The following is a 27395-nucleotide window of genomic DNA, read 5'->3' as shown; positions in this document are numbered from 1 at the left end:
CTGTTGCTTTTGAAGGAAATATTTTTGTTCTGTTGTTTAATCTTAACATGACGATTATAAAAAATACCACGAGGGAGGAAAAGTAAAACAAATAGTAAACAGGGGGAGACCAACATAAAGCAAACTGGAGGCAAATTGATGACTGTCATCAATCTAAAATTGAGTATCCCTCAGAAGATAGCTGAAGCATCAGATAATCAACCAAAACTTCCCTGTGACACATTTTACTGTGATTTATATGTATAATGAAAAAATGGCTTTGGTAGTTTTTCCTTTGCTTATCCACAAAGACACTACGTTTAAATCTGCCCTGCAATCTGGATCTGGTTCTCTCTACCTTGTCGTGGTGTTATTTTTCCACCCACGATGTACACGCATGTGCTTCTAAGGGTAGCAGATAACTCTTGTTTGGTTATTTGTTAAACATCTTTTTCTCCTTCTGTGATGTTTACCTATGATTTAGAGAGAAAGTAGTTTGGCTGATTTTGTTGCTGGCATAAGCTCTGACTTATTTCACTGCTAAAGTTATAGGATGGCTGCCTGTTCCCTCAGATGAGCTTAGAAAACGTTTCAGTGATGTTTTTATGTGTGTGTGTGTGTGTGTGTGTGTGTGTGTGTGTGTGTATTTCTAGCAAACAAGATTGCAGTCCTTAGAGAACTGGTTACCAACTGGACTTAACCTTTGTTGTAGTTTCAGCTTCATGGCATTATTCATGAAAATAGGATATGAAAATGAGTCTTTGTACTACAGCCTACAGAGGAAAAATTTAAATCCTGTTTTAAAAAGCATGCCTTATTTAACACAAATATCCCATATTTGTCTTATTTTCCATGAAAACTCACTGGTTTAGTTCAATTCCTTTGTCAAAATATTGCTCTTGGAATTTGAATGTGTACATATACATGTTTTCTTCATTCATCTGATGACAGACACTTGAGTTGCTTTCAAATCCTGGGTATTGTGAACAGTACTGCAATAATCATGGAAATGAAGGTATCTCTTTGATACACTGTTTTGCTTTCTTTTGGGTATATACCTATCAATGGGATTACTGGATCATATGGGAGTTCTATTTTTAGTTTTTTGAGGAACCTCCAAACTGTTCTCTATAATGTTTGTAATAATTCACATTCCCACCAACAGTGTACAAGGGTACCCTTTTCTCCACACCTTTAGCAGCATTTGTTATTGTCTGTCTTTTGGCTATGTCATTTTAACTGGGGTGAGATGATGATATCTCATTGTAGTTTTGACTTTCATTTCTCTGATGATCAATGATATTGACCACCTTTACATATATCTGTTTGTCATTTGTATGTCTTATTTTGAGAAATGTCTATTCAGGTATTTTGCCCATTTTGTAATCAGATTATTCAATTTTTTTCTTACTGAATTGTTTGAGCTCCTTATATCTTCTGGTTAATCCCTTGTAAGATGGATCGTTTGCAAATATTTTCTCCCATTCTGTGGGTTGTCTCTTCACTTTGTTGATTCTTTCCATTTCTGTGTAGAAGCATTTTAATTTGATGTGATCCTATTTGTTCATTTTTGTTCTGGTTACCTGTGCTTTTGAGGTATTATTCAATAAATCTTTGCACAGATGAATGTCCTGGAGAATTTTCCCAATATTTTCTTTCAGTAGTTTCAGGGCCTGTGGTCAAGAGTTCCACCCGCCAGGTGATCCACCCGCCTCAGCCTCCCAAAGTGCTGGGATTACAGACATGAGCCACCGCACCCAGCCTGGTTTGCTCTTGCTTTTCTTCTTCTTTGAGATACATCATTAGATTGTTTATGAGATTATCTATTTTTAGATGTTTTCTTATTGCTTGTTAGTGTCCTTTTCTTTTGTATTGAAGAACTCCCTTTAGCATTTCTTATAGGACAGGTCTGGGGTTGATGAAATCCCTTAGCTTTTGTTTGTCTGCAAAGTCTTTATTTCTCCTTCATGTTCAGAGGATATTTTCTCTAGATATACTATTCTAGGGTAACATTTTTTTTCTTTTAGCACTTTAAACATGTCATGCCACTCTCCTGTCCTGTAAGGTTTCCACTGAGAAGTCTGCTGTCGGATGTATTGGAGTGCTATTATATGTTATGTGTTTCTTTTGTTTTGCTGCATTAGGATTCTTTGTTGGTGTTTGACCTTTGGGAGTTGGATTATTAAATGTCTTGAGGTAGTCTTATTTGGGTTAAATCTGCTTGGTGTTCTATAACCTTCTTGTATTTGAGTATTGATAACTTTTTCTAGGTTTGAGATGCTCTCTGTAATTATCCTTTTAATTAAACTTTCTACCCTAATCTCTCTCTCTCTGTCTCTCTTCTTTAAGGCCAGTAACTATTAGATTTGTCTTTTTGAGTTTTTTGTAGATCTAGTAGGCATGCTTTATTCTTTTTTATTCTTCGTTATTTTGTCTCCTCTGACTGTGCATTTTTAAATAGTCAGTTTGATTTTCCTTGGGAGGCGTGCTGGTCACTGAAGTGCTCGATTTGACTATCTTGTTTCCACACTAAATGGATCTTTTTCTTTTGTGCAATCACCCAACTAGGAGTTGAGAAAATGGGAAACAATATATTTTTATTGAGCAAGGAAAGCATCTCATTACATCCTATTCATCACTATTACCAATGTTTCTAAATTATCTGCATAATATGAAATAATAAAAAAGTGTTTTTCCATGAGGCAGAATTTTGGTTTTGATTTGTCAAGCTGAGTGGTCACTCCAGCTGAGTGGTCGTGTACAAGTGGCTTAATTACCTTACCATGCAACTAAATATACATAGTTATAAAATGAAATAATTGATAATTCCCAAATGGTCTTTTGATGATCCTATCAGTTGAAATAAATCCATATATCACATACATGTTGCTTGTTTTGTGCGAACTACTGTTGGAGATGGGCGGGAAATGTGACTTCATGAAGATATGGGGGAAAATGAGTTCTGCAATGCTCTAGAAACATAGTTTTAAGAAGTGAGGTGGAGACAAGACCTTTAGTTGGTAAGCAGTAGGAGACACGGTGAGAAGGTAATCTAAGGCCTGACAGTGGAAAGCTTTGAATACAATTTTTTATTTTCTGTAAGCCATGGGAAACCATGCAGCTTTTGAGCAGCACATTTCATGATTCAAGCATGGGTTGTGTGGATGGGGAGAAACTGGAGAGAGCAGCAGAGGCCTTGGAGGTTCGTGGACAATCTGGGTACAAAGGGAGGAGCTCTTGTTTTAAGAGAGGGGACAGGGGTTCTGCAGATTCAAGAGATATTCCAATTGAAGCATAACTAGGATTCAATAATAATTATAGCTTAGTTAGAGAAAGACACTCAGAACTCCTAAGGACAAGGAGAGAGATGTATGTGAAGAGAAATATTCCCTTGTTAAAACTTTGGAAACACTGTTTGAATGTATCGTTTGGAAATTCAGAAGGTTATTGGAGGGAATAAACATTGTGTTATTTATTTGGGTCCAGTAACATATGTAATGGGAATTTTGTAAACATGAATTTAAACAACAAGATATATTTGATGGTGAAAAATCCATGCTTGTCAATGTCCTTACTTTTAATTGTCTTTGGTAAAATAGTATTGTTATTGATAAGACAATTTGACTGGTTCTTTTATTTTTGAGTGCCTAATTTGTATCCCGTTGAAAATTAAGAACCTGATGCAAATTAGATGTCAGAAAAGCAATAGCTTTTTAATGTGTTCTCAAATCATACGCTACAGTAACAATGATAAAGGACTTCACTTACATAGTAAGGCACTTATTAGATATTGAATTAAGATTGGTTTTAAAAATAATATTACCACTATGAATTATCCTCCTATTTTAAATTCTGGGCATTCTACTATAATAATTAGTATGGATTCATGATACATTAATAACCTCCTGCTTTAAATCAGGATCTATTTTAAGCCAAATGTTATTATTAATGTACTACTTAAGTGTATTATTTTGTGCTGACATTCTTAATTAGCTATATATGAAATATGGTAAAATAGCGCCAAGAACTACATCCACTATTCAAAATCTACATCACAAAAGTGGATTGGAATATGTTAAAAACTGAACTGTCTAAATATGATTTTACTAGAATATATATCCATAGGTAATGATTTTTAAAATGTTATTTATTCATTATGTTATTTGATAACTTGGTAAATTCCCAGTCAAATAAAAATGACTTTTATATTTTATATACATATTAACTCTCCATGTTTGGACAATCATATATTAAATATTTATAAATATATAATATGTATTAACATATTATATATGTGGACAATTGTCTAGGTTTGGACAGTTATATATTAACTGTCCATGTTTGGTTGAATCTGCAGATGCAGAATCCAGGGATACTGAGGATTGACTGCATTGTTAAAAGACTCAATTATACAAATTTAAAATGTGTGCTATAGAAAATGCCTTAATTTTAAGGCTACTGTATGTATGTATGTATGAGGTGCATCCTATTTTTTGCTCTTTTTTGTATTTAAAAATAAACCATGTTATTTTCTGTTATCTTCCTTATACTTCTGGAACCAATTTTCATAATTGTAGGGATACCAATGTACCAGAAATGTCTTGGAGTGTTATAAGCTGTGTCACTGTATACTCAAAGACCCTGTGGACATTGTTGTTGATTGAAATAAGTTATTGGAATTGGAAGAGCCAAGTGTATTGGGTTCCATTTGACTTGAGCTCCTAGGAATGTAGCACAGTAGATCGTATATGAATGATTTTCCTTGAGCCACAAGTTGACATTATAAACCCTTATAGTGGTATATAATCCTGGAAGAAAGCGCTATATCCATTATGGTTACTTCTAGAAGTCCAACTTCCTTTCTCCTTGACATAAAATCTATCCAGGCTTAGTAGATGATGATGAATCTGAAGTCTGGGCTGAAAGAGATTATTTCAATAATAATATTATTTGGAGCAAAGAACTGTGTTTAAATTTTTGGAATTTTTTAATGGAAACATTTTCATGTTGAAAAGAGAGGGACATTATATTATGTATCTGATATTTATGATAAAGATTAGCATTCAGTTTTCTTTTTAGGATTCATATACAGTCATCTCTCAGTATCTGTGGTGGATTTGTTCCAGGAACTTCTGTGAATGCTAAAATCCAGGGATGTTCATGTCCCTGATATAAAATGGCATATTATTTTCATGTAGCCTATGCATATTCTTCGATATACATTAAAGCATCTCTAGATTGCTTACAGAACCTAACACAATGTACACACTTTGTAAATGATTGTTATTCTTCATTGCTTTTTACTTCTATTATTTTTTAAAGTGTTTTCTGTTCCTATTTTGTTGAATCTGCAGATACAGAACCCAGGGTTATTAAGGGCCAACTATATCGTTAAAAGACTTACACAAATTTGAATTCTGTGCTATAGAAAATGCCTTTATTTTAAGGTTACCTTTTATTTTCATTTTTATGTTTTCCCATATATAATATATATTTATATTGTTTTACTTATATTATTTTGGTTTTTAAAATTTCCATATAATAGGTCAAGCAGTTTTCTTTTAAAAAACTGTCTTGGAGAAGGACCCCAAGTTGTATTAAATGTTATGCAAGAAAATGCAACATAAAAGTGAAAATTTTATGACCTTAGAATCAAAGTGTTCATGTGTAATGTTCTTGAAATTAACCTAACCAGTAAACCTCCTTTGAAATTTTAGGAGCATTCATACCACTTCTAAGCATGGTTAAGTAGCAAATTGTCTTCAGACCACTGACAAAACGAGCAAGAGTCAGTATCTCTTTACGCTACTATTAACTGAAGCTCACTTTGCATATGTCTCAAAAGCATAAGAGTTAGGTTTTTCAATTACGTTGCTGATCAGCTAGCTCAGTATACTCTGACTAGGAACCCATCTAAAGGCTATTATACCTGTCTTTATCTCAAATTAAAGATGTTTGATTTTTAGGCCTTACTTCAGCCTTTACTTTGTAAAATTCTGATAAGGCAGTAATTTTTTCTGTAAAAAACTAAGGTACCACCAGGCATAAAAACTGGGACAGGTGGCATAAAAACTGGGACAGTATTTTCTGTCCCAGGTTTTATGCCTGGTGGTGCCATAGTTCTTTTCTAAGACCCATCTTAAATATAATTTCTTTCCTAAACCCATCATTCATTTAGCTAACGTAATTCTTCAACATCCTTCTGCCAATCTGGGTGACTGGGTAAATTAATATTATTTGCTCAAATCATTAACTCTAGAAAAGACTGATTTCTAAAAGAAGAATAACTTTAGTTTTGTACATTCATTATTTGTATAACATTCCTCTACAACAACTAAATTGAGATGTCTAGTAAGTAGTTAAATATATTTGGATATGTCATCAAATATACAGATGACATTTGAAGTCATTGATTTGAAAAAGACCATATGATGTATGTATAGTTAGATGAGTAGAACATCAAGTGAGGACCCTTAGCCTATTAGAATAAAGGGCCAAGTTAAAATATTAGTAATAATAAAAATAAATGTCTGATTATACTAAAAGTATATGCTACATTAAACCAATTCCTGTATTTTCCATAGCTGCTATAAACAAATTTCTCTTTGAATTGAAAAAATAAAATTAGAATCACCTATAACCTCATGAACTAGAGATGATCACTAATTTTATTTATTGTCATTCATTTCTAAATGTGTACTTAAACCTTTTAATTATAGCAAGTATGGTTTACAAATTTTATTTTACTTATATGGAAATGTCTCAAAACATTCTTTAAAAACGTTATTGCCAGTGAGCTGCATAATAGTTCATCACATGACATGTCAGCTTAATTTTTGACATAATATATCAAGTCTTTTTTTTAGTTGATTCTCTTGCTTTTAGGGAAGTATATAGGCATATTATCTGCAAATTCTGACCAGTTTATCCACCTTTTATAATATTTGAATATCTTATTCATGTTTCATATGTTATTGCATTACCTGTATCTTCAGAACAGAATAAAATGCTAGTCATAAAAGACATTCTTTTTTTTTTTTTTTTCATGATTTTAATGGTATTGGGTTAATGCTTTAGCATGAAGAATGGCATTGCCAATTTTTTTTTTTTTTTTTTTTTTTTTTTTTGAGACAGAGTCTTATTCTGTTGCCCAGGCTAGAGCGCAATGGCGTGATCTTGACTCACTGCAACCTCAACCTCCCGAGTAGCTGAGATTACAGGCGCACCCCACCATGCCTGGCTAATTTTTTGTATTTTGAGTAGAGACGGGGTTTTGCCACATTTCCCAGGCTGGTCTCAAACTCCTGAGCTCAGGCAATCTGCCCATCTTGGCCTCCCAAAGTGCTAAGATTAAAGGGGCATTGCCAATTTATAACACAACTACTTATATTACAGAACTACCTATTTATATTATTACGTTTAGATGTTATGAATAGGAATATATCAATGTTAATTTCTTGATTTTGACATATTTTGTATCTATGTTCAAAGGGAAATTGGTTTATAGCACCATTTTCTAAATTTTGTCCTATGGTTGTTCATTTCACTGTGTTATAGAACATTAATAATATTCTGTGAATACAAAGCATTTTACAGTAAGGAAGGTTTGGAAGCACTGATCTATATACCCTTGGAGATTCATAATCCTCATTATTTTATTATAGATTCAGAAATTCTATAGTGCATCAGCAACAAATACCTTTAAAAGCAAATTTCCCAAATTCTTCTTAGCAGAGAACGTATTTTTATTTGATGCAGATGTTATTATATAAAAACTGCCTTGATTAAAATTTAGGAAATACTGTTGGTTTTAAGCAACACCTTGGTCAAATTTTTGAGTGAGAATTATAATATCATTGCACAAAACTATATAGCTTTCACTTTTTTAGTATTGCTGAACACATTTTTTTTTCTTATCATTGAGAGTGTTTTCCATAATGGTTTGAAAGAATTCACGACTTAAAGAATAGACTGGCTATGGAACAGATTGTGTAAGTTGGCATGATATTTTACATTTCTTCTCTTCAGGCATTCTACTCTTTGAATAAATTGGAGAAACTGAAATTTGTTCCAAATGATTCATTTCATTCAAATGTTTACATTTACCTGCTTGTTTATAATTTGAAAATGACCTGTATATATTCAGCAATGGTTTTATTCTTCATTTTGATGTTAGTTTTGTTTTTCATTCTTTTTTATTGATTAGACTTACAAAAGGGTTTGAGTATGGTGTAGAGAAGTTTTTCAGATCAGCTTAGTAACTGTTAGTTTCTGTTTTACTCGTTATACTTTTGCTGTTATATTTATTAAATATTTGTTCTTTTTGGTTAGGCTTGTTTTATTTCATTTTTTTCTTTTTTATTTCAATGTCTCATATATTATATTGTATTCCTTGATTTTTGGCCTTTTTGGAATTTTATTTTGGATATTTCTTATTTGCTAGTAAGTAGAGTTTTCTATTTTAACTCCATCTGAGTACCTTTTCCAGTTGGTAGGCATGTTTAAATCATTTGCATTTATTGGTACAACTCAATTTCTTGGTTATTTATTTATATCTTATGCTTTCTGTGGTTTAATTTTTTATCCATTCTTATTTTTTGCTTAGACCTTTTGCTGTTGTTGTTAACTGTTATCCAATTACCTATTGCTGCATAACAAACTACCATAAACCTTGTGGAGTAAAACAAAATTATTTTTCATTATATCTCACACTTCTGGGGGTTAACTAGGCTCATCTAGGCCTTCCTTGCTTTGGGTATTGATGAGTTTGCAGTCAGACAGTGGTTGTGGCTAGAGAGTTCTCAGATGCCTCTTCATATGTCAGAAAAGTCATGGAGGATGTTACATGAGCAGCAGTGCAGTGTTCAGCCCGAACACATACCTGTGATCGCTCCGTGTGCCCTAGGCTTTTTCACAGCTTAGTGCTTGGTTCCAAGAACAAATGTTTGAAGACAGAGGCAGGCAGAACTCGACAGTATTGTCTTCTGTGACCAAGCACTGGAGGCCACATGTGTCAGTTCTGCCTTATCTATTCACGAGGCCATCACAAAAACTCTCTGGGTTTTAGAAGAGCACGTGGGATGGAAAATGTTGTGGTCATTTTGGGAAATACAGTCTGTCATGGTAAGCATTGTTAGCAGTGCTTACAAAGATTTGTCAGACACATACTTAAATATCTAACATTATTTGTCTATAAAAGTGAGGAAAACCCACTATTTTTGTCTTTTTGGAATACCGAAATGGGAGGAGTTTTCCCTTATTCCCCTCGCAGGGTGTGCCATGGGGGTGTGGCTCATTTCTTGTGTGCCCCACACTCAAACCTATGGGAGGAACATGCAGACGGGCAGGTGGCAGGGCTCTGACCTGACGGCAGCATCTAGAGTTGAGTGTTTACAGCTCCTGAAGCCCCAGTGGGCAGGTGTTACAGTGCGCTCTTTCAGTTTTGCCGTCCGCAAGTGGCTTGTGGTAATCAGCTCAATTAGACCTTCTGCCTTATCTCAAGGACAGAGGGCTTTCTGTATCCTGGGTTCTTGCCCTTGTGTACTGGGAAAATCACATGTGAGCTTGGAGAATGAGTGCAAGGTTTTATTGAATGGTGGAAGCAGCTCTCAGCCGATGGATGTGGAGCCAGAATGGGAATAGAGTGGGAAGGTGGTCTTCCCCTGGAGTCCGCTGCTCAGCTGCGGGGCTCTCCTCCCGTGGCCGTTGGCCGAATTCCCCTTGGCGTCCGCATTGTTCTGCCATCGATGACCTACGGGCCTCTGTTGGTGTGTTCTGCTGCTGCTGTGTTCCTCTTGACGTCTGGTTGCTTGTGTGTGTGCCCAATAGGGTACTGGGTTTTTTTAGACACAGAATAGGGGCATGACGGGCCAGAGTGGTCCTGGAAAATGCAACATTTGGGCAAGAAAACAGGAGTGCTTGTCCGTGGGCACAGGCCCAAGGGTGGAGCCCTCGCCAGAGATCCTGCCCTTATCTACCCAGCACTTCCTTGTCCCCCCCCACCTCCTGTATCAATATCAAGGATTTTTAATGATTTTCAAATTTCTCCTTTTTTATTTATGTAATTTAAAGTGATAAAAACATTTATCAGTTAAAAAACATTGAGGTTAGCTATCAAAAAATGTGAAGCGGTGATATTATAACTCTTTAAAATATGTGTTTAGATTTATTTCTTTACAGGTTGAGTATCCCTTATCAGAAATACTTGGGACCAGAAATGTTTAGGATATTGGAATTTTTTTTGAATATTTGCATCATATTTTACTTACCAGTTGAGCATCCCCGATACACAAATCCAAAATTCAAAATGCTCCAATCAGCATTTCCTTTGAGTATGACCTTTGAATGTCCTGCTGGCACTCAAAAAGTTTAGAATTTTGGAACATTTTGGATTTCAGCTTTTCAAATTAGGAATGCCAGTCTGTATTTAACAGATTTTAGTCCTTGACAATTTATTCATTCTTTTTAATCTTTTGTTTTGTTTTTTCTTTCTTTCTTTTTCTTTTTTTTTTTTTGAGACAGAGTCTCGCTGTGTCACCCAGGCTGGAGTATAATGGTGCAATCTCGCCTCACTGCAACCTCCACCTCCCGAGTTCCAGTGATTCTCCTGTCTCAGCCTCCCAAGTAGCTGGGACAACAGGCGGGCACAACCACACCTGGCTAATTTTTGCATTTTTGGTAGATACATGGTTTTACCATGTTGGCCAGGCCAGTTTCAAACTCCTGACCTCACGTGATCCACCTGCCTCGGCCTCCCAAAGTGCTGGGATTACAGGCATGAGCCACCGTGCCCTGCTTTAATCTTTTATTATTCTGGCATAGCTCATTCACTGAATTATTTAGAAGACTTGCATAGTTCTTGCATTTTCTGAGTCCTTGCCTGTCTTTGAGTGCTCTTTGTTGCTTTTTATACAACCATACTCCAGGCTGTTGTAAAGCCTGTGAGCCACAGTGTTTTCCTTCCAGAGACACATGCCTTGCCTGCTGGTTGGTGTGGTCACTCATTGCGAGAGTGAGTCCTCTGTCTTGCAGTGTGATTGGTGCACTGTAAAGGCCATTGGCTTGCAGGGAGGAAAGAGATGCCGCACTTGGTGGTATTGTTCTGAGGACCATTCCCCTATCTTGCTCCAGTTGATTATATGACAATGCATCCTTCCACTTGCCTCCTAGACATTCTAGACTTTCAGAGGACATTTCCTTCTTCAAGCTCATTCAATCTGCTCTAGGTCTAGAACACGTTCTTTATTGGTTCTGGTATGGGAAGTAGCCTCATCATTATTTTCTAGACCAAATACAGCCCCCCGCCTCAATTTGGGAAAACTTGTTTGTTATTTCACTGGAGATTTGATGAGATGGAGCTATATACTTGTGGCCACATTGTCATCTTTTTAAATAAATCTGTATTGTTTTTGTTTTTGTTTTTGTTTAGTTAAGACTGATGAGATTCCTGGTCTGTTGAGCAATTCGATATCATGAGAAATACGACTATTTTAGAGTAAAAAGCAATTAAGAGGTATGGCAACTAGAAACAATGTGTGATCCTGCATTGGATGCTGACTCAGAAAAATAAGCAGTAGGGGAAATTTCAAGGGCAAATTTGAGTAAGACTGGTTATTAGATTACATAAAAAACTCATTAAAATGGAGATATGGACATCTTAACTGAAAAGAAAATTACATACTAGGTATTGCATTATCTTATTTTGAAAAAATGCATATTCATGTGAGTGTTTATTGGGGATGACACACTAAGAGGTAATAGTGATGGGAAGAATATAATTGTTTTATTTTTTACCCTTTATATTTGTCTACTCTCTGCAATGCAAATATACAACTTTGTTAATAAAGAAATGCCAGTTTCATTTTTAAAAATAGGAATTACACACTTTATTAAGTTCATGGACTAAGGTAAAGCCCCTTGATGAAAGTTAAGCAATTACTTTTCCTCAAGAGGGAAGAAAGACATGGAGACAAACTTTTGATCCTTATCTGGTAGAAAATGAGTTGGATTACTGAGAAAATCAAAATAGATGTCTTCTTTGTGGGAGAATGTGTTTAGATTTTATTTCCATGTTATTCACTTTCTGTATGTGTCAAGGAAGTCCTTAGAAAACCAAGAGATTGTTAATAAAATAATCCTTTTATTGGCATTTGACTAAAATCCCTGCTTATGTCAGTAGCCATCACATTCATATAAGCAGGAACCATGTTGTGGTGGCTGTGGCTGTCACAAAGCCTTAGCTTCTCTGTAGGAATGTTTTATTATAGAGGCGCATGTCCTTTGTTACAAGTGCTAATGAAAATAATGAAAGCTTTACACATGTCAGGTCCATCTGCCTTGAATGTGTTCTTGGCAAATTACATGTTCTGAGCTGGTGGTTGAGACACAACAATGATAAAGTAATGTGATTATCAGTGGAGGAATTTCACAGGCTTCCACAAATTAACCCCAAAGTATGCTTAGTGATAGAAGGTGATCCCAACATTCAGCACTTGGAGAAATTAAGACACTTCAAGAATTAGCCCAAGTTCTAAAATATTCTATTAATTGAATTGGGAATAAATTCCTTACAGTGGTTAAATGTATTCAATCACTTTATTTATCATCGATCTATTCATTTATTCAATAAATATTTTTCAGTCAGCACTGAATTATGCATTAAGAACTTACTGTCAACAAAAATAAATTCATAGTCACAGATGATTACAATGCACTATTCATGCCATAAATAGCTGTTTACTCAACAAATATTTATTACATGCTCCCTATGTTTCAAATACTGTACTGGTCACTGAGAATACAGTATTAAAAAAAAGATATGGTCCTTGTTCTCATACCAACTATATTCTGGTTGGGGAAGATAGACTTTAAAGTATTAATTTTATAAGAAAATATTATTATCAATAGCAGAATTACTCCATCCAACTGTGGGGCCTGAGGCAGGACTGCAAATGGAGACCGTATTCCACACATGTAAAGAGCTAAAGTTATCAGACTCACAAACTGTTGACTGAAATGTTTTCTTTCCTACCCTGACAAATAAGCCTTTATTATAACGATTTGTAAAATATTCATTAAACTATAAGATTTTTATGACTAAAATTTAGCAAAGTACCAAAGGTGACTGAATCTAGTTATCACTGCTTATTTTTTCATGTTCTGTTAATAGGTCAGTTATCTTGTGTTCATAGTATGGTAAAAAAATGCATAGTTTATAAACAATTATATCATTACTCCTTTGAATTTATTTTTTCTGGTTTCATTTTAGTAAAATCACTAATTAAGCTAATATAATAAAAATGGTCACATAAATCATATTTTATTGGCAGCAATGATTTAGAGAATTCAAAAATAAAATGTAATTGGATTCAAATTGTATAAAATTTAAGTGTCATAAAAATATGTCAAAGCAAATTTTAAAAGTTGAAAAACAAATTATATAATATACTAAATCATTACTTTTCTAAAATTCAAAATTGCCTATTACAATAAAAGGGAGAATACTAATTATAATACATTTCTACTGAAATTATTTTAAGAATTTCATTATATTTTATATAAATATAAAGTATATTCATTTTAGTTTTATAATATATTTATATCTGTATTATATTTTATATATACATTAACAATATAATTCTGGTATTCAGTGTTGAATCACTGTAGGATCCTGATTCTCATGTTCTATCTAGACCTATTCATATTTAAATTTAAGACTAAAATACAGCTTTTAATATTACGAAATGTTTCTTAGTTGTCATCTGCAACTATTGCATATAATTTGCTGTATTGTGAGTATTTATGGAACCACAAATGAGAACATGAAAAGAAGTAGGAAAATGGGCACTTAGCACTTTGGAGAAATTATGTTTTATTATGTAAGTATCTACTGCATCCATATTCTCTGAGAAGAAGGATTTGACAAGTTAATTAACGTGTCTTTTTTATACTGAAATCACAGAAGTGTTAATCTCTGCTGTTGATAGTGGCACGAACTGAAAACTCTTGCACCAATTGGACAAAATGTAGCCTTTTCTTTGAAAACAAAGGTAAATTATTGTTGAAATATTTCTTTGAGCCTAAATATAGGTAGTCTCAAGGGCAGATATTTAAATAGTTATAGGCTGTGTCAATGACTGGCAAATTTTTCTGTCATGGACCAAATAGTTTTGCCTTTCTGGGCCATTAGTAACAAATACTCAACTCTGTCATTGTAGTGCAAAAGCAATTGTAGACTATATGTAAATGAATGAGCATAGCTGTGTTTCAATAAAGCTGATATGATTTGGCTTTGTCCGCACCCAATCTCATCCTGAATTGTAGCTCCCATAATTCCCACATGTTGTGGGAGGGACCCAGTGGGAGATAATAGAATCATAGGGGCAGTTATACTGTTCTTGTGGTAGAGAATAAGTCTCACAAGATGTGATGGTTTCATAAGGGGTTTCCCTGTTCGCTTGGCTGTCATGTAAGACGTACCTTTCACTTTCTGCCATGATTGTGAAGCCTCCCCAGCCACGTGGAACTGTGAGAACATTAAACCTCTTTTTCCTTATCAATTACCCAGTCTCGGGTATGTATTTATCAGCAGTGTGAAAATGGATTAATACAAAAGCTTTATTTGCAAAAAATAGGCTGGATCTGGCCCAAACAGCTGTGGTTCACCACCTCCTGTGTTGTGCTATGCCCCCACTGAACATTGAATCTCAAGTGGCGGAAGTACCCATGTCTCCTTTAATAAATGTATCATGGGTGTGGTATTAATATGCTGAAGTTTGGAGTACAGGATAGAGGCCTGACTGCCCAGTTCTAAGGGATGATTTGTTAATAGAACAGGGTAAAGAGTTTAGATTTTATTCCAAGTAGGATAACAAGTCTTTGAATGGTGTTCAACAGGAATATGATATAATCTTAGTTATGTTTTAAAAAGATCCCACTGACTTCTGTTTGGAGAACAAAGAAAGTACTGTGAAAGCACAAGAAAAGACAGAGATTAATCCCTCTAGAGAAAAGCGATAAACATTTCACAGAGCAGATGAAATTTATCTGAGTCATAAAGGTTAAGTTGAATTTTCCCAGACAGTAGGCAAGGAAAGGCATGTCAGGCACAGGGAATAGTATGTGCATAAGCAGACAATCAAAAGAGCCTCTGCATGTATTGGAGATGATTTTAAAAATTCAAATTGACTAGAAAAACACATGCATGAGCCATGTGGCAGGAAATAAGACTGAAAAACTAGGTTGGATTTTTGTATGCTACAAATGGGGCATTGAACTGTGAGAAACAAAGAACTGGCTAAGTCTTTAAGTGGGTATGGTGAGATTTTATTTATAGTTAGAAAACTGGGACTGGAGAGTGGCTAAAGGACTGGAATGTGAGACATGGATACCTGGTTGTGCAGTGATTCTAAAAGATGGGTGATGAACATCAGAAATGAAGGCATGGTTGTGGGAACAGAAAGCGGGTGTGATAGCTTAAGAGGATTCTTTTCAATAATATGAGATTTGATGAATGGTTTCATATTGGGGATGAATAAAAGGAGGGATGACTCTGATAACTACCTAGAAAATGTAGAAGCAGTAACACCTTGGTCTGTGGTGGGAGGAGAGGTAGAAAAGGAGAGAAACGTAATGACTTGTATTTTGGACACCCTAAACTGAATTTGAGTTTAGACGTCCAGATGCAATGTATAGGAGAAAGGTGAAGAATGAAGAAATATTTGGGTATCAGCAGAGGGTGGATAGTAGCTGATGCCACATAGAGTCTGAGAAAACCCAGGGAAAGTCTGAACACCTGACTCTCTAATTAAAATTGATATTAACATATTAACCAATGGGGGACAGACTGAGAAGAAGCTAAGAAAATGGACTCTTTCTAACCCTGACAGTAATTCTGTGGCTAAGTATGCTTCATTCATTATCTTATAGGGGAGATGGACAAACAGTGGTTAGGAATATCTTCCTCACATGACTAAATAGCTTTAGTTAAGTGTAATTTAAATGTATAGCCTAAACATTATGTCCACTATAAAAGAGGATATAAAATTCTAAGAGAGAACTCCTCTAAATATATTGATTTTTAAAAACACTGTTTGTAATAGATTATGCCACATCAAAAAGTGTGAGAAAACGTTAATCAAGATCATAGTTAACTATTATTTCTCAAAATGTAATATTATTCCTTAAGTTACATTTTTAAAAAGTAACTCAGTATTCTCTTGCATCAATGATAACAGATTGGTTTTCTGTGCCTCAAATTTATACCATTCTGTCTTGCTTTGTTCTTAAGGATGCTGTAAAATCTATAAGTAAATGTCCATAGCAATGGTGATATATATTTCAACCATGAAATAAATATTGCTCACCTGCCTGCAATATAAAGAAATTTGAGAAGAAAATCTCCTTTACTCAATGTTTTAAAACTAGATGAGTGAGTACTATGTGCCAGGAACTGTGTTAAATGTGAAAGATAAAATGGTGAAACCCTTTACCAGAACTTACAGTCCAGTAAAATCAGAAGAAACAGAACGCAAATAAAGTAGAACTTAAGTTCTATTCACTTTCTTTGTAATAATCATTCCAAAATCCCAACTCTGCAAGGTATAAGTTCTAAGCCATTATATGTGTTTATTAACTTCCCTGGTTTTTCCTCTGGGAAATTGACGTAATTTTTGTCTACCTCAGAGCTTGTGTGAGACTTAAACATTTGTAAAGCAATAAGCAAATATCTAACACTTAGAAAGCTTTCTTATTTTCTTGATGTAGACATTTATTGCTATACATCTCCCTCTTAGAACTGCTTTTACTATTACCCCATACATTTTCATAAGTTGTGTTTACATTTTTGTTTATCTCAAGACATTTTTAAATTTTGCTTTTATTTTGTTCTTTAATCCATTGGTTGTTCAGGGGCATGTTGTTTAATTTCCATATGTTTGTGAATTTTCTGAATTTTCTTTTGTTATCTGAAATAATTATAGCTACTCCTTCTCTCTTTTGTTTCCATTTGCAAGGAATCTCTTTTTCCATGCCTTAACTTTCAGTCCATGTGTGTCCTTAAAGGTGAAGTGAGTCTCTTGTAGGCAGCATATAGTTGGATCTTGTTCTGTTTCATTTTCCTTATTCCTTCAGGCACTCTATGTCTTTTGATTTGAGAATTTAATCTCTTTACATTTAAGGTAATTATTGATATGTAAATACCACTGCTATTTTGTTGATTGCCTTACTGTTTTATAGATCCTTTGTTCCTTTCTTGCTATCTTCCTTTGTGATTACATGATTTTCTCTAGTATTTTGCTAAGATTCCTTACTGTTTATCTTTTCTGCATCTACTATTGGCTTTTGCTTTGTGGTTACCATAAGGCTTACATAAAACGTCTTGTAACAGGCTATTTTAAGCTGCTTTACTCCATTTCTTGTCCCACGTGTTATGTTTTTGATGTTACAATTTACATCTTTTTATATTGTACATCAGTTAACACATTATTGTAGCTCTTGGTATTTTTGATACTTGTCTTTTAGTTGTCACACTAAAGACATAAGTGATGTACACACCACACTTACAGTATTAGAGTACTCCAGATTAACTGTGTACTTACTTTTATTTATGAGTTCTGTACTTTCAGATGTTTTCATGTTAGCATCTTTTTCTTTCAGCTTGAGAAACTCCCTTTATTATTTCTTGTAAAACAGGTCTGGTGATTATGAACTTCCTCAACTTTTGTTTGTCTGAAAAAATCTGCATCTCTTCATTTCTGAAGGACATATTTGCTGGATACAGTATTCTCGGTTGACAGTTTTTTTTTTCTTCACTTCAAATCTATCATTTCACTTTCTCCTGGCCTATAATGTTTCTGATGAAAAATTCACTGCTGCCTTATTGAAATTCTCTAATATATGATTTGCTTTTTTTCGCTTGTTAATTTTAGTATCTTCTCCGTCTTTGAAAAATTGGTTAAAATTTTTCAATTTTTCAAAAACTTTCAAAAATCCAATTTTTGAAAAATTGGTTACAATATGTCTTGGTATAGTCTTGTTTAGATTGAATCTGTTGACCTTCTTGTACCTGGATATTTATATATTTTCGTGGATTTGGAAAGTTTTCTGCTATTTTTAAAAATAAACTTTCCAGCTTTTTATCACTCTCTTTTCTTAACTCCCAAGACTCAAACATTTGCTGTATTGATGTTGTCCCATGAATCCTGTAAGCTTCCTTTATTCCTTTTCACTGTTTTTCTTTTCTGATTATATATTTTCAAATAACCTGTCTTTGAGTTTACAGATATTTTCTTCTGCTTGATAAGTTCTTCTGTCAATGCCCTCTATTTCATTTTCGTTTCATTAATTGTATTTTTCAACTCCAGAATTGGCTTAATTTTTAAAATAATTTTAATCTGTTAAACTTTTTGTGTTGGTAATTCATTGTTTTCCCGATTAACTGAATTGTTTCTCTATTTTCTTGAAGTTTATTGAGCTTCCTTAAAACAACTATTGTGAATTTTTATCAAGCATTTAATGTATCTCCATTTCTTTGTGTCAGCTACTAAAAGATTATTATGTTCTTTTGGTGGTGTTATGTCTCTTTGGTTTTTCAAGCTTCTTGCTGACATTGATGTCTATGTATTTGGTGGAGTATTCACCACTTTCAGACTCTATTGGCTAGTCTTTTTTTGGAAAGACCTTCCTTTATGGGAGAGAGGGGAAGTGAGAATACTTGCAGATTGTGGTACAGTAGTTCTGACACCAGTAAGGGTGCTGCTGTGTAGTGTCTGTGTAGCTCTATCAGCTAAGGTCAGAGTTGGCAAAGATTGAAGGGATCTTTAGCAGGCAACAGTGTGCTATCCATAGTGGTAGTGAGCACTGGTAGGGTATTTGGTGGTGATGGCTGCCAAAGTCCTCCTCATCCCTTTTCTCACAGTGGCAAAGTTATGGCTCAGCAGGTCCTTTGGGGCACTGAGTCTGGCTTGTGGGTTCACTTGAAGTGGCAGTGGTACCTGTGTCTGATGTGTGGTGCCTGTGGATCTGAAGCTGGAAGCACAGGCATGTACAGAGTTACTGTGGCTCTTGGATGCCGGAAAGTAATGGCAGTGATGCTCAGGGTACAGACACCCCCAACTACTATGCTGGTAACATAGTGTGAGGCATGGAAACTTGTGGAGCAGCAAAGAGATCTGGAAATGAGATCACAGATGGGTGGGAGTTAAAGGTTGGAGTGGGGCCTAGCTCTCTATGGCAGCTGAGCCAGTGCCTGGAACATGGGCACATGGAATGAGATGTTTCACACTGTGGGCCCCAGAGCTCATTCCATGTGCCTGAGACATGAGTGGGCTTAATGCAGCCACCAAGCCTGGCCCTGTAATGTGGGCACTTGCGTATTGACCACAACTCTGAGATTGAGATTTGTGGTGGTTTGGGCGAGGTGGTAGCTGATTTCCTGAAGCAACTTAATATGGCTGTGCAGCCATACCCCCCTCTGGTGTTCCCCATTAAGAATGACTGTTGGACAGAGCCCTCAGAAATAATACCACACATCTATAGCCATCTGATCTTTGACAAAGCTAACAAAAACAAGAAATGGGGGAAGGATTCCCTATTTAATAAGTGGTGCTAGGAAAACTGGCTAGACATAAGTAGAAAGCTGAAACTGGATCCCTTCCTTACTCCTTATACAAAAATTAATTCAAGATGGATTAGAGACTTAAATGTTAGATCTAAAACCATAAAAACCCTAGAAGAAAATCTAGGCAATACCATTCAGGACATAGGCATGGGCAAGGACTTCATGTCTAAAACACCAAAAGCAATGGCAACAGAAGCCCAAATTGACTAATGGGATCTAATTAAACTAAAGAGCTTCTGCACAGCAAAAAGAAAAACTACCATCAGAGTGAACAGGCAACCTACAGAATGGGAGAAAATTTTTCCAATCTACTAATCTGACAAAGGGCTAATATCCAGAACCTACGAATAACTCAAACAAATTTACAAGAAAAAAACAAACAACCCCATCGAAAAGTGGGCAAAGGATATGAACAGACACTTCTCAAAAGAAGACATTTATGGAGCCAACAGACACATGAAAAAATGCTCATCATCACTCACCATCAGAGAAATGCCAATCAAAACTACAATGAGATACCATCTCACACCAGTTAGAATGGCAATCATTAAGAAGTCAGGAAACAACAGGTGCTGGAGAGGATGTGGAGAAATAGGAACACTTTTACACTGTTGGTGGGATTGAAAACTAGTTCAACCATTGTGGAAGACAGTGTGGCGATTCCTCAAGGATCTAGAACTAGAAATACCATTTGACCCAGCCATCCCATTATGGGGTATATACCCAAAGGATTATAAATCATGCTACTATAAAGACATATGCCCATGTATGTTTATTGTGGCACTATTCACAGTAGCAAAGACTTGGAACCAACCCAAATGTCCATCAATGACAGGCTGGATTAAGAAAATGTGGCACAGGTACACTTTGGAATACTATGCAGCCATAAAAAAGGATGAGTTAGTGTCCTTTGTAGGGACATGATTGCAGCTGGAAACCATCATTCTCAGCAAACTATCACAAGAATAGAAAACCAAACACTGCATGTTCTCACTCATAGGTGGGAATTGAACAATGAGATCACTTGGACACAGGAAGGGGAGCATCACACACTGGGGCCAGTAGGGTAGGGGGAGGTGGGAGAGGTAGCATTAGGAGATATACCTAATGTAAATGGCGAGTTAATGGGTGCAGCACACCAACATGGCACACGTATACATATGTAACAAACCTGCAAGTTGTGCACATGTGCCCTAGAACATAACGTATAATAAAAAAAGAAAAGAAGAAAAAGAAAAAAAGAAAAAAGAACGGCTGTTGGTTACCTCAGTGGCAAGATATGCCAATATCCTCTGCCGATTAGACCATAGGCTGATATTGATAGTGTCCACCTTTCTTCTTTGGTCCTAGCAGTCTCTTGGTGTCTCAGGTATGCTGATCCCACCAGTGATCCTTTCTGTATCAATATTCTATGTTTTTTTTTCTCTCTCTACTGTATTGCTGCCAATTTTTTCATGAGCCCTTGAGCCTTCTCTGGGTTTATCTGATTTGTGAGTAGCTATCTGCACTTTTTCTTTTTGTGTGTGTGGGGTGAAGGCTTGTCTCTTACTCTGCCATATTTGTGACATCATCTTGGTGACTTGGTGTAGTCCACCATTTACATTGAGTCATAAGGAATATGCAGATTTATTAATTGATTTTATTTCTCAATCCTCATGATTAGCCAGAATATCAGTTTATTCCTCAGAAATATATGGACACCTTGAAAGCTGTCAGTTGTCGGATGTTTACAGGGTGCTAGGTGTTGAATATTTGTAGTTGCTACAAGTTCTACAATGATCTATAAAAGTCAGTGGTTATGGTGATGGAAGAGATGATGACCATAAAGGGTGACTCCAAAACTGTCTAGTTTTGTTTCTTTGCTTATAAGAGCTTCCCCATCCCCCAAGGTGGTTTTATGTATAAGATACAGAAAGCTTTTAATTTTATGAGTTGATTAACCTATTTATCTATACTGTCTCCTGATACGGATGAAAGGATAAGTACATCCTAGAAATTTCTCATTTATTTTCGTCTTAACACATTTGAATCATCCACTCAGCCTTGAAAGGAAATAAAGTACCTTGGACTTTGCCCTGTTCTTTCCATATATTTTTATAGCTATTATAACTAAGAAATGGAACACTAAGTCTCAGCAGTATGTTGCTGAAACAACCTCAGTGTGTTAGTTTGCTGGGAGGGCTGTCATAACAAAATGCCCCAAACTGGCTGGCTTAAGCAATTGAAATCTCTTGTCTCACTGTTGTGGAGGTCATACATCTGAGATCTAGGCATGGGTGGGGTTGGTACCTTTCAGTCATATGAAATAGAATATGTTTGATGCCTCTCCCCTAGATTCTGGTTGTTTGCTGTCAATCTCTTTTTTTCCTTGGATTGTGGACAGCTGTCTCCAATCTCTTCCTTCATGTTCACATGACATTGTGTTTATGTGTGTGAGGGGGGTGTAATATTGCATTAGGGGCATATTTTTCTCCAGTATGATCTCATCTTAATTCAACTAATTATGCCTGTAATAATCTTATTTCCAAATAAAGTCACATTCGAAGGTACTGGTGGTTAGAACCTTAATATATGAGTGAGGAGAGTAAGATGCAAACAGTAACACTCGGGCAAGCAAACAATGTTTATTTAATGATGATTTGGACTTTTGGAAATCCAATTCTGTCTCCTATTTTCTTTTGTTGTTTTAAAGTGAACACATTACTAGAAGACTCAAAATCAGTAATCCCATTCAAAACAAAAAGAAGGGTTTGGCAGTGACAGTGAGGCCCAATGACACTGGGTGTTCATTCCTGGAATAATGATTTTAAAGTCAATAAAAATTTGATTTTCAGATTTATTTTTGTCGAGAAAGAGCACATTTATTGACTGGTTAAAACTCGGAATGTAGAGGTAAAAGAAAGGGCATTGAATTGTGCAAATCAAAGTTTATGTCTTTTATTTAAAAATTATATATGGCCTATAAGGATTTTCTGGCATGTTCAAAATTAATATCCTTTTATATTTATGTTGATGGTATTTTTCTTCTAAAATTTTCCTTTAAAATGGTTGGTGGGAACTTGTATGACTATTGATGTTTTACATTGTTTTCTCAGGAGACATACATCTTAGTTTTTTATTTTGTATCATAATTTTTGCCCTTACTTGGAATCAATTTTTTTTTCTCCCATTATCAGCTGAAATACAGCAATATCAAAGACTGCTGTTTTAGGAAGGGAAGTTATTCCAATTTAAATAATTAATGTGACAGTATCTGAGGAATTAGAGTTGGAATTCAGAGTAATGAATAGAAAAATCCTCTTTTACTCTATAGCTGGGGAAGCAAAGACTAACTAACTTAAGGAATGTGCCTGAGTAAAGACAGCCTCGGTTCTGGAATTGGGCACAAACTCTGGCTACTCTAAGTTTCCAAAGGTCAGTGTCACTCTTGGCCCTGGGAATGTTTTCCCAGCGAGTTATTTCAAATAGCATGGGCCTGTCCCTTCTCACACAGGTGCAGCGTCATCATCCCCAGCAGGTAACACTTACATGGCACCAAGTTTTGCCCAGGTAGAATGAGGAGTGGAAAGTTCATTCTGGATTTGTAACTGGAAGACTTTCAGATCTGTCATACACGAGAGCAGGCAAGTCACTGAACTTCTAGGCCTTAAGTGGCTCTAATTCTAAGATGGAAATTATAATTTACCTCTCAATGTTATGAGCATGAAACATGGAAACCAAAGTGAAAGATGTAACAAAAAATGGGAGTTGCCGTATACTAATCACAAGGTATCAGACACTCTGCAAACCCTTCTTCATGTTCCATTATCCCATACAATTTTCACAGCAACCATGCAGTACAGGTATTTATTATTCCCTCACACCCCCTTTTTTAGAAGAAAAAAAAAAATAAGGCTGGTACTTTTCCTATGATCACAACAGTTTTTGAACAGCAGAGCAAGGTTACGACCTAAGGGCCATGCTGTTTCCTCATCTACCACATCATTAAACAGCTTGAACTGGGCCATTCAGCCAAAAGAAAGCCAGTCCCAGAAGCCTAGAGCAAGTCATTTCAAGGAATGCTAACTCTCTTAATCTCTTCAGAGTAAACTTCAGTTAAAAATGAAAACTTTATACCAGCTGCTGCTTTTTTTTTTTTTTTAAAACATCTAAGATAATAAACCAGGCTTAAGAAAGTCTCCATCTAAAGGAACTGGCACCATACCAACGAAAAGGGTCCATACTCCTTTCTCATAAAAATATATTTTTTACTTCTAAATAGAAGGCAGGAAAAGCATGGGTTTAAATTTCCTTTTTAATGTTGAGAAAAACTACTTGTAAAGATGATGTTTAAAACACTTCAATCCTTATTTTGTCCTGAACAGACCAGTACTTTCTTTTTTAAAAGGTATAGCTAAATCTCCCTCAAAAGCAGAAATGATTACAATAAGAATCTTTTAGGTTTGCTTTATTATTCTAGTTATTCTTAAAATAAACCCAAATTTTGAAGCTGCCCAGATGTATGTGTGTGTATGTGTGGGAGGGTAGGAAGGGGATAAAATGGTTAATTTTTTATGTAAAGCAAAAATGACCTTTTTAGATGATATTTCCTGCTGTCCATATGTATTGTACTTCTAAATTTTCTCATTTAAATATTTTGTTCTCTTCTTATCTAGGCTACAACCAAGAAAAAATATAGTATTTATTCATCTTTATGTGTGAATTTTGCATTTGGAGTATACGTCACCAATTCATATCTAGAGTTGTATGATTTTGATTCTTTGAGTACTATAAAATAACACACTCTTAACAATTGTGCACTAAAATGTAACACTAACCTGACACCTCCCCAATATGTCCATCTGCTACGATGGTTTGGTGACCAATCAATATTTTTTCTTAAGTAATTATGACAGCAGTGCCCATGAAGAGACATTCATTATTGGAGTAGCAACATTTATTCTAAACTAAATTATCAATGTAGAAATTATGCTTCAAATATAGCAAATGCATTTATTTATATTTTTAAAATCATCACTTGCTAATGCTAGAAAAGATATTAGGACTTTTCATCTGTCCACCTGTACTTTTCAACAATTTTCTGAAGGTGTGAAAAAGTAATTTCAATAAACCTTTTTAATATATTCCACCTTTTATTGGATATCACCACCAGCACTCACAAGTTGTTAATTGTGTCATTTGAAGTAGGAACAATGAAAGCAAAATGGTAGTTTAACAAAACAGTGCATTAAATTGTCAAATAAAGATTTATGACTGAGACCCCAGATGTAACCCTGGGTATCTATACTCACTTTTCCTATTTGCCGCAACATCATACTCCTGCTTTTTGCGGTTCCCCATTTAATTCATGTTTCTTTAAAACAGTAATAACATGTGAGAGTTTTTCTCTTAGTGTTCTTTATATTAATAAAGCTCAAAAATATTTTCTGACAATATGCATTAATTTTCCCACATCATTATGCACAAACTTTAATATTAATAATGTTTGTAGGTGCAGTTAACTACAATCTATCTATGTTTATAATTCTATGGTGTTGATATATGGTTTTCATGTTAATAATTTTAGTGGAATTGTCTTTCCAGAAATCATCCCCCTAGGAATTGATTAGAGAGGCTTAGGAAAAAGGGGGTAGGAGGTTGGGTAACTGGAGAGTCAGTGTTTCCTGCCCAGGCAAGAATAAAAGGCATCTCTTTTTTCTTGTGGGAGAAGTGGGAGTTAGAGTAGTGGGAGATCTTGACATTGACAAAAGTCCTTAAGTTCCAAGGATTTTTGTCAATGTCAGGATTTACCACTTCTCTAACCCTCACAAGACCAATCACTTGGTAATTGCTATGATAACAACTCAGCAATTACCAAGTGATGGTTTTGTGAAAATGCTTGTTCAGCTCTTCTATCCATTCCACACCATGTTTGTCAGACCCTGGACCCTTCTGCATGAATGACATGCTTAATGCTGTAGTGCCTCCAAGTAGCTACCAGACAGACTAGCCTATAGATGGCAGATGAAAGGTTTTCAGGCTGAATTAAGTAGCTTTAATCACATAGTTATTTTGCTGAACTTAAAACTTACAACCAGAATGAATGGGAAAGAGATGTATATATTACACATCTCTAAACTGTATCAGGAATCAAATATGATTATGAACCAGATACATACAATTTGTGCTTTTTCCTTTTCAAAGATTCCTATGTACAATATAACATGTTCTGTGTTTCCATTATTCTGCCACTGCATGGTCTTTTAATTTTTTTTCTAGCTTGTTAAGAAATTTTCATGATAGAGATCCCAGTTGCTCCACAGTAATCAAAATCAGACAATGAGTTGTGCTGATGGTTTCTTTATATGTTACCTGAGTTCTTCTACCACAGCCTTCTGTGCCGTTTTGTATTTGCTCCTCACTTTTTATGAAATTCTAAAAACCTAATATTCGTGAAAGAGATCAAGCATTACTGTTTCAGGCATCCTGTGAAAATTGAAACTTCTGTGTGTATTTACATATATTTATATCTGTGGTTACAGCTTTTTTTGTTGTTGTTCATCTGCATAGCAGTTTTCTTTCCAGTCATTCCTAAAGGATGTATACTTAGCTGATGTGACATACTTAGTCTACCTCTGGGTGCACACAGATACTTGATGGGAAGTGTCTGAGACAACTCTTGAAACTTCATCCTGTAATGTATATTTTAACTACCTAAATTGAATGTCAAAATTATTAGATGAGTAAAATTCAATTCTCACTCTCAGACTCTGAGGTCAGCTTAACAGACATGGATGAGGAAGGTCAGTGAGGTTATAGACATAGGTTTTTGCCACTGTTGTTGTTCTGTTCTTGTATAAGAATGAGGATGAGTAGACACCTCTATTTGCTGGCCATGGTAGCAAGTCAAGGAGTACACCAACATCGGCAAAATTTCTCCAATAGATCTAAAGTGTTTTGGTAGACATATTTCAATATTTCCATTATACTGTAAATGATCTACATGCATCTGGTCAAATAAAATGCTTGGGAATTTTGGTGTTGGAAAGTTGTGGGGGACTGATGATGTACGTCTTTCTTCTTCTTGGGTGGTGGAGGACGGTGGAAGGTAATTTGAGATTATGTTTTCCTCCTGAAAGTGCCTTTTACAACAATTAAACAGCTTTGAGATATCATGGGTTTGGAAATAATTAAAATGATCACTTTAAGGCAGTTTTTAAACTGTGTTTAACTCAATGCTTCAGAGTATCTCCATGCCACCTGAAACTTATAGAAAATTTTGTGCATTATTTTTTAAAGAAAGAGGAGCCTTTGCTTTTATTCCTTTCTCAACAGATCGATGATCTGGCAAACAGTTGCCCCCTAGGATGCCCATTAGGTTGAACATGTAGCACAGGTTTTTATGGACTACTATTAATTTATTTATATATGTTCCTCTTCCAAAAATTCATTTAATAAAAGCAGTTTTTTAAATCGTTCCAATCGTCTTTTGCATTTTGGGGGAGAAACAATAGGAAAGGAATCAGTTATCTTTTATGGGTAATTTGCAGTTCGACAGCATCTGCCAGGAGGAGGAGAGTACCTGTGTGAGTCAGGATTCATTTGGAAAGTACCTCAGTTGCAGCTCCCTATACAGTCACGAGGGATGTCAGTTGCCAGTCAGCTGGCCAACCTGGTCTTGACCCCAGGTGAGATGAAGCAGAGGAAAGCCCAACTGTTCCAGCACAGATAGATTTCAAGACAAATTAGCATGACTGGCCAGAGCCACCTTACTTTGGACATTGGCATTCACATTCCAGTGTCATTTCTGTGCAGTTCT

At 35.4% G+C, this 27395-nt stretch overlaps 1 protein-coding gene across 18 annotated transcripts in view; it reads left to right on the top strand.

Moving 5' to 3' along the window:
* Positions 1-27395, top strand: part of FGF14 (fibroblast growth factor 14) — a 683901-nt gene that overhangs the window by 327662 nt on the left and 328844 nt on the right. The window lies entirely within an intron of this gene.

This window comes from Theropithecus gelada, chromosome 17 (assembly GCF_003255815.1).
Source record: "Theropithecus gelada isolate Dixy chromosome 17, Tgel_1.0, whole genome shotgun sequence".
Lineage (NCBI taxonomy): Eukaryota > Metazoa > Chordata > Mammalia > Primates > Cercopithecidae > Theropithecus > Theropithecus gelada.
Note: the sequence above shows the minus strand (reverse complement) of the source record. Positions and strands in the feature narration are given on the sequence as shown.